The following is a 7500-nucleotide window of genomic DNA, read 5'->3' as shown; positions in this document are numbered from 1 at the left end:
CTGATGCAGGGGTGAGATACTGGACAGCCTATAGTCTAGCCTGCTGCAGGGGTGAGATACTGGACAGCCTATAGTCTAGCCTGATGCAGGGGTGAGATACTGGACAGCCTATAGTCTGATGCAGGGGTGAGATACTGGACAGCCTATAGCCTGATGCAGGGGTGAGATACTGGACAGCCTATAGTCTAGCCTGATGCAGGGGTGAGGTACTGGACAGCCAATAGCCTGATGCTACAGGGGTGAGATACTGGACAGCCTATAGCCTAGCCTGATGCTGATGCAGGGGTGAGATACTGGACAGCCTATAGCCTGATGCAGGGGTGAGATACTGGACAGCCTATAGCCTGATGCAGGGGTGAGATACTGGACAGCCTATAGCCTGATGCAGGGGTGAGATACTGGACAGCCTATAGCCTGATGCAGGGGTGAGATACTGGACAGCCTATAGCCTGATGCAGGGGTGAGATATTGGACAGCCTATAGCCTAGTCTGATGCAGGGGTGAGATACTGGACAGCCTATGGCCTAGCCTGATGCAGGGGTGAGATACTGGACAGCCTATAGTCTAGCCTGATGCTGCAGGGGTGAGATATTGGACAGCCTATAGTCTAGCCTGATGCAGGGGTGAGATATTGGACAGCCTATAGCCTAGCCTGATGCTGCTGGGGTGAGATACTGGACAGCCTATAGTCTAGCCTGATGCAGGGGTGAGATACTGGACAGCCTATAGTCTAGCCTGATGCAGGGGTGAGATATTGGACAGCCTATAGCCTAGCCTGATGCTGCAGGGGTGAGATACTGGACAGCCTATAGTCTAGCCTGATGCAGGGGTGAGATATTGGACAGCCTATAGCCTAGCCTGATGCTGCTGGGGTGAGATACTGGACAGCCTATAGCCTAGCCTGATGCAGCAGGGGTGAGATACTGGACAACCTATAGCCTAGCCTGATGCTGCAGGGATGAGATACTGGACAGCCTATAGTCTAGCCTGATGCAGGGGTGAGATATTGGACAGCCTATAGCCTAGCCTGATGCTGCAGGGATGAGATACTGGACAGCCTATTGTCTAGCCTGATGCAGGGGTGAGATATTGGACAGCCTATAGCCTAGCCTGATGCTGCTGGGGTGAGATACTGGACAGCCTATAGTCTAGCCTGATGCAGGGGTGAGATATTGGACAGCCTATAGCCTAGCCTGATGCAGCAGGGGTGAGATACTGGACAACCTATAGCCTAGCCTGATGCTGCAGGGATGAGATACTGGACAGCCTATAGTCTAGCCTGATGCAGGGGTGAGATATTGGACAGCCTATAGCCTAGCCTGATGCTGCTGGGATGAGATACTGGACAGCCTATAGCCTAGCCTGATGCAGGGGTGAGAGTTGAATCCAAGATGGCGTAGCAGTAAGTCGTCCTGTCGTGTCGTGTCCCTGTATATTTTGTTTATATTTTGTTTATTTTTCGTTTTTTACATATTTTTCGTTTTTTACATAGCTATCCCTTTTTAAAAACATTTTGCTAAACCTAAGCTTCCAAATACGCTGGATCTTCACAACTAGCTATCTAGCTAAACTGCAACCCTGGATGATTACCCCTGGCTAGCGTTTCCACCCACTTAGCTTGAAGCTAGCCCGGCCTGCGCTACCACCGTAGCATACTCCTGAGCTACAATACCCGGGCCCACGACCGGTCTATCGATGTCACCGCATGAAGAGGAATAAACAGACTCACCCCATCGCGACGTCCCCCAAAGGCTAACTCTCTAGCCCTCGCTATCTCCCTGCTTGCTAATTCGGCCTGCTAACTGCTAGCTTGTCCAGCTCCGGTCCGCTAACTGCTACCTTGTCTAGCCCGGGCCTACAAACTGTTAGCTTGTTAGCACAGGCCTGCTAACCGCCTGAATCTCCGCGTCCCAAACGCCCACCGGACCCATATTTACTTTCTATCTCTTTTGACTTTTAATTTGTTTATACCTTCCGGAAACCTGCCTCACCCAATGTGATACGGAATCGCTATTATTTTTTATTTATTTTTAGAACACACTCAAGAACCTCCAGAAGCTAACCAGCTAACTAGCTACAAGCTATTTAGTCATTGTTCGTTTTTTTAACCTGGATAACACTCGCCAGTCCAGCTTCCCTTCCCCATCCACCGCTGCCCCCTGGACACTGATCTCTTGGCTACATAGCTGATGCACGCTGGACTGTCCATAAATCACGGTACTCCATTCTGCTTGTTTGTTTTATCTGTTGGCCCCGTTGCCTAGTCTACGCCATTTTACCTGCTGTTGTTGTGCTAGCTGATTAGCTGTTGTCTCACCTACTGTTTTAGCTAGCTTTCCCAATTCAACACCTGTGATTACTGTATGCCTCGCTGTATGTCTCTCTCAAATGTCAATATGCCTTGTATACTGTTGTTCAGGTTAGTTATCATTGTTTTAGTTCACAATGGAGCCCCTAGTTCCACTCTTCATACCCCTGATAACTCCTTTGTCCCACCTCCCACACATGCGGTGACCTCACCCATTACTACCAGCATGTCCAGAGATACAACCTCTCTCATCATCACCCAGTGCCTGGGCTTACCTCCGCTGTACCCGCACCCCACCATACCCCTGTCTGCGCATTATGCCCTGAATATATTCTACCATGCCCAGAAACCTGCTCCTCTTATTCTCTGTCCCCAACGCTCTAGGCGACCAGTTTTGATAGCCTTTAGCCGCACCCTCATACTACTCCTTCTCTGTTCCGCGGGTGATGTGGAGGTAAACCCAGGCCCTGCATGTCCCCAGGCACCCTCATTTGTTGACTTCTGTGTTCGAAAAAGCCTTGGTTTCATGCATGTCAACATCAGAAGCCTCCTCCCTAAGTTTGTCTTACTCACTGCTTTAGCACACTCTGCTAACCCTGATGTCCTTGCTGTGTCTGAATCCTGGCTCAGGAAGGCCACCAAAAATTCAGAGATTTCCATACCCAACTATAACATCTTCCGTCAAGATAGAACTGCCAAAGGGGGAGGAGTTGCAGTTTACTGCAGAGATGGCCTGCAAAGTAATGTCATACTTTCCAGGTCCATACCCAAACAGTTCGAACTACTAATTTTGAAAATTACTCTCTCCAGAAATAAGTCTCTCACGGTTGCCACCTGCTACCGACCCCCCTCAGCTCCCAGCTGTGCCCTGGACACCATTTGTGAATTGATCGCCCCCCATCTAGCTTCAGAGTTTGTTCTGTTAGGTGACCTAAACTGGGATATGCTTAACACCCCGCCAGTCCTACAATCTAAGCTAGATGCCCTCAATCTCACACAAATCATCAAGGAACCCACCAGGTACAACCCTAACTCTGTAAACAAGGGCACCCTCATAGACGTCATCCTGACCAACTGGCCCTCCAAATACACCTCCGCTGTCTTCAACCAGGATCTCAGCGATCACTGCCTCATTGCCTGTATCCGCTACGGAGCCGCAGTCAAACGACCACCCCTCATCACTGTCAAACGCTCCCTAAAACACTTCTGTGAGCAGGCCTTTCTAATCGACCTGGCCAGGGTATCCTGGAAGGACATTGACCTCATCCCGTCAGTTGAGGATGCCTGGTCATTCTTTAAAAGTAACTTCCTCACCATTTTAGATAAGCATGCTCCGTTCAAAAAATGCAGAACTAAGAACAGATACAGCCCTTGGTTCACCCCAGACCTGACTGCCCTCGACCAGCACAAAAACATCCTGTGGCGGACTGCAATAGCATCGAATAGTCCCCGTGATATGCAACTGTTCAGGGAAGTCCGGAACCAATACACGCAGTCAGTCAGGAAAGCTAAGGCCAGCTTCTTCAGGCAGAAGTTTGCATCCTGTAGCTCCAACTCCAAAAAGTTCTGGGACACTGTGAAGTCCATGGAGAACAAGAGCACCTCCTCCCAGCTGCCCACTGCACTGAGGCTAGGTAACACGGTCACCACTGATAAATCCATGATTATCGAAAACTTCAATAAGCATTTCTCAACGGCTGGCCATGCCTTCCGCCTGGCTACTTCAACCTCGGCCAACAGCTCCGCCCCCCCCGCAGCTCCTCGCCCAAGCCTCTCCAGGTTCTCCTTTACCCAAATCCAGATAGCAGATGTTCTGAAAGAGCTGCAAAACCTGGACCCGTACAAATCAGCTGGGCTTGACAATCTGGACCCTCTATTTCTGAAACTATCTGCCACCATTGTCGCAACCCCTATTACCAGCCTGTTCAACCTCTCTTTCATCTCGTCTGAGATCCCCAAGGATTGGAAAGCTGCCGCAGTCATCCCCCTCTTCAAAGGGGGAGACACCCTGGACCCAAACTGTTACAGACCTATATCCATCCTGCCCTGCCTATCTAAGGTCTTCGAAAGCCAAGTCAACAAACAGGTCACTGACCATCTCGAATCCCACCGTACCTTCTCCGCTGTGCAATCTGGTTTCCGAGCCGGTCATGGGTGCACCTCAGCCACACTCAAGGTACTAAACGACATCATAACCGCCATCGATAAAAGACAGTACTGTGCAGCCGTCTTCATCGACCTCGCCAAGGCTTTCGACTCTGTCAATCACCATATTCTTATCGGCAGACTCAGTAGCCTCGGTTTTTCGGATGACTGCCTTGCCTGGTTCACCAATTACTTTGCAGACAGAGTTCAGTGTGTCAAATCGGAGGGCATGCTGTCCGGTCCTCTGGCAGTCTCTATGGGGGTGCCACAGGGTTCAATTCTCGGGCCGACTCTTTTCTCTGTGTATATCAATGATGTTGCTCTTGCTGCGGGCGATTCCCTGATCCACCTCTACGCAGACGACACCATTCTATATACTTTCGGCCCGTCTTTGGACACTGTGCTATCTAACCTCCAAACAAGCTTCAATGCCATACAACACTCCTTCCGTGGCCTCCAACTGCTCTTAAACGCTAGTAAAACCAAATGCATGCTTTTCAACCGGTCGCTGCCTGCACCTGCATGCCCGACTAGCATCACCACCCTGGATGGTTCCGACCTAGAATATGTGGACGTCTATAAGTACCTAGGTGTCTGGCTAGACTGCAAACTCTCCTTCCAGACTCATATCAAACATCTCCAATCGAAAATCAAATCAAGAGTCGGCTTTCTATTCCGCAACAAAGCCTCCTTCACTCAAGCCGCCAAGCTTACCCTAGTAAAACTGACTATCCTACCGATCCTCGACTTCGGCGATGTCATCTACAAAATGGCTTCCAACACTCTACTCAGCAAACTGGATGCAGTCTATCACAGTGCCATCCGTTTTGTCACTAAAGCACCTTATACTACCCACCACTGCGACTTGTATGCTCTAGTCGGCTGGCCCTCGCTACATATTCGTCGCCAGACCCACTGGCTCCAGGTCATCTACAAGTCTATGCTAGGTAAAGCTCCGCCTTATCTCAGCTCACTGGTCACGATGGCAACACCCATCCGTAGCACGCGCTCCAGCAGGTGTATCTCACTGATCATCCCTAAAGCCAACACCTCATTTGGCCGCCTTTCGTTCCAGTACTCTGCTGCCTGTGACTGGAACGAATTGCAAAAATCGCTGAAGTTGGAGACTTTCATCTCCCTCACCAACTTCAAACATCAGCTATCTGAGCAGCTAACCGATCGCTGCAGCTGTACATAGTCTATTGGTAAATAGCCCACCCTTTTCACCTACCTCATCCCCGTACTGTTTTTATTTATTTACTTTTCTGCTCTTCTGCACACCAATATCTCTACCTGTACATGACCATCTGATCTTTTATCACTCCAGTGTTAATCTGCAAAATTGTAATTATTTGCCTACCTCCTCATGCCTTTTGCACACATTGTATATAGACCCCCCCTTCGTTTTCTACTGTGTTATTGACTTGTTAATTGTTTACTCCATGTGTAACTCTTTGTTGTATGCTCACACTGCTATGCTTTATCTTGGCCAGGTCGCAGTTGCAAATGAGAACTTGTTCTCAACTAGCCTACCTGGTTAAATAAAGGTGTTCTCAACTAGCCTACCTGGTTAAATAAAGGTGTTCTCAACTAGCCTACCTGGTTAAATAAAGGTGAAATAAAAATAAAAAATAAAAAATACTGGACAGCCTATAGAATGATGCAGGGGTGAGATACTGGACAGCCTATAGTCTAGCCTGCTGCAGGGGTGAGATACTGGACAACCTATAGCCTAGCCTGATGCTGATGCAGGGGTGAGATACTGGACAGCCTATAGAATGATGCAGGGGTGAGATACTGGACAGCCTATAGTCTAGCCTGCTGCAGGGGTGAGGTACTGGACAGCCTATAGCCTAGCCTGATGCTGATGCAGGGGTGAGATACTGGACAGCCTATAGCCTAGCCTGATGCTGCAGGGATGAGATACTGGACAACCTATACCCACTGGGCACACAGTGCGTTGTTTCCCCCGTCAACCAACGTGGAATAGACTTGGAATTGACGTCTGTGCCCAGTGGGTATCCAAGCCTGCTCTGTTCTACTCTCATATCCCCGCTCAGACACTCCGATATCTCTCCCTCTATCTATCCCTCTTTCCAACAGTAGCCTACAGCCCTCAGCAAAAAAGCCTGCTCTGTTCTACTCTCATATCCCCGCTCAGACACTCCGATATCTCTCCCTCTATCTCTCCCTCTTTCCAACAGTAGCCTACAGCCCTCAGCAAAAAAAGGGGGCAAACTCTTAATTCAAAGCCACCCCGGCGGTACCTCTCTCTTCCTCTCCCTCCCCTCCATCTCCTCTCTCTCACCAGATGAAGTCGGTGCAGTGACTGCAGAAGGTCGGCTGTTTGAAGAAACGAGCGATGAACTTGTGGTCCTTCACTTCGTGCACGTTCTTCTGTCGGAGAGCGCCCTGGCGAGCGAAGCCCCGCATCGGTTTTTCCTCCCCGTCGCTGTTGCTGTTCGCTCCGGAGTCAGCCATGGCTTTCGTTCGGTTTAGGTTTCAACGCGGAACTGTGTGTTTTTGTGCGTTGCGACTATAGTAGAAGTTTTGTTTGGAGAACCTCAAATGTCCGTTTGTTGTTTCAATCAGTGTCCGTGTCTTGTGTGTGTGTGTGTTATCTCCGTTTGTAACGGGCAACTGGCTCATTAAGATCCGCAGCCGTTCCTTCCTTCAGCGCGACTCGGCTCTCGTTCTTTCCACCGGCTGACTGCTGCTTGCAAAGGCAGTACATTGGAGAGCATGAGAGAACCGCTACACACACACACACACACACACCCCTGTTACTAAACCTCGCCTCTTCAACTCAACATGTAACCCACCTGTGTGTGTCTCTCTACAGGTAGGGTTTTGTAACATTCCAATTATAAGAAATGTGTCATCTGGTGCCCCAGGTATAGCTCTATGGGGTCTGATGTCCCAGATATAGCTCTAAGGGGTCTGATGTCCCAGATATAGCTCTATGGGGTCTGATGTCCCAGATATAGCTATATGGGGTCTGATTTCCCAGATATAGCTATATGGGGTCTGATTGCCCAGATATAGCT

General features: G+C 49.6%; 1 pseudogene; it reads right to left on the bottom strand.

Annotated features, from left to right (window-relative positions):
- Positions 1-7200, bottom strand: part of LOC116359997 (protein kinase C beta type-like) — a 124414-nt pseudogene extending 117214 nt beyond the window's left edge.
- Positions 7201-7500: the final 300 nt, after the last annotated feature.

This window comes from Oncorhynchus kisutch, unplaced genomic scaffold, assembly GCF_002021735.2.
Source record: "Oncorhynchus kisutch isolate 150728-3 unplaced genomic scaffold, Okis_V2 Okis06b-Okis10b_hom, whole genome shotgun sequence".
Lineage (NCBI taxonomy): Eukaryota > Metazoa > Chordata > Actinopteri > Salmoniformes > Salmonidae > Oncorhynchus > Oncorhynchus kisutch.
The sequence above is the reverse complement of the archived record's forward strand: the minus strand, read 5'-3'. Positions and strand labels throughout refer to the sequence as shown.